Raw genomic sequence first — 1,574 nt, forward strand, 5'->3', positions numbered from 1 at the left:
GGAATTTTATTCTGTTTTAACAATTACCTTCTGTGTCCCCTTTCAGACTTAAGGGGATCTCATTCTTGTTTCTGCTGTTTATAAATCCCAGTTCCAAGATCTCTGCTATCCTTATGCCAAATAAAATTGAATGAGTATTACTTGAATGCTGCTTTTGCCAGCTCCTACATGGACAGAGGGATGACTATTAAGTATCTTGATTTTTTTTTTTTTTCTTTTTTCCTTCTAGTCCTTTCAGGTTCAGAGGAGGTTTTTAAGCAGCAAATGCCTTCTCCACATTGTATCATGAGGTCATTAGACCTTTTCTACAGTTTAATCAATTTGTCTTTATGAGATGGTTTGTGTTGAATGCAGTCATCTTACAGGGTTCTTTTTTTTAGCTTCTGAAACCAGTTCTATGATCTATTTTTAACAGTTAAATAAACTTTCAAACTTTTGATACAATAGGTATAAAAATGTAATTTCAAAGTTATTTCAAATGCACTGCAAAGTATGTAGGGAGCAGAGGCCACTAAGTTTCCTGTCACTGATGTTTTCATTACTATTGTGTGCTATGATGCTCCGTAACTAGAGAGCTGTTTTTCAAACATTCTCCATATGAATGATATTTCGGACCTACTCATTCACCTTAAAGTATAGGGAAGATCATTGTGTTATCAAATGTACCTGGATGCTTTTAGGGGCACAAAGGAAGTTGCTGGGCTTATAGTTGAATGTTACCAGGTTGAGATTCATTTAAAAAAAAAAAAAAAAAAAAAAAAAAAAGGTAATAGTGACTATTTTAATATAAGCAATATGGAAAAATGGCTTCCTTTTTCCAAATTACGTTCTTCTGTGAACTCTTGGAATGAGAGGCAGCCTGAGCTCCTTATAGTGTTTGCATTGCTTTAATTGTGGTAGAGTGCTCTGCAGCTTTTCTTCTTTTTCTTCTTTTGCTGTTTTCCCTTCACTAAATAAATTCAAGCTACAAAACAGACTTTCTGGTGTATCTCGTCACCCTTACTTCAGTCTTCTGTGTGATTTTATATATATGTATATATTTTTTTTACTAACACTGTTTAGGTACTGATATTCTTGAGTTTCTCTTGTAGCACTCATCATTTAAAAATAAAAAAACAAGCAAACAAAAATAAAAACCCAACAAAACAACCACCAAACTCCTCTGCTTTTGACTGAATTATAACACCTCTTGCAAGTAACGGTACACTATATAAACCTATAAGCAAGCGATACCTAGTTGGGGAAGCTATCAGCTTTGACTCTAGTGGTTCAGCTTAGATTTTAGTTTGACCAAAAGCCATTTTTACTGGACTGAATCCAGCTGTAATGTAATCCCTCGTTTTTCATCTGTATTCTTGAAGACTGATAGAATAGTAAAACCTTCTTAAAGATAACTTAAATGTGTTCTACAGTGTCCTCAGGATAACTTCTGCACTAAAGATGCTTTCTTTCCCACTCTATAGAGGTATCTCATTAAGTGAGATATGCACTAGTGTCATGATTAAGTTTTCATGTGTTTCTCAGTTTTGATGCTAATCTTCATGTGTGTTAATTTTTTCCCTTTGCAGCACCAA

The sequence above is a fragment of the Antrostomus carolinensis genome, unplaced genomic scaffold (assembly GCF_000700745.2).
Source record: "Antrostomus carolinensis isolate BGI_N321 unplaced genomic scaffold, ASM70074v2 scaffold10637, whole genome shotgun sequence".
In the NCBI taxonomy this organism is placed as follows: domain Eukaryota; kingdom Metazoa; phylum Chordata; class Aves; order Caprimulgiformes; family Caprimulgidae; genus Antrostomus; species Antrostomus carolinensis.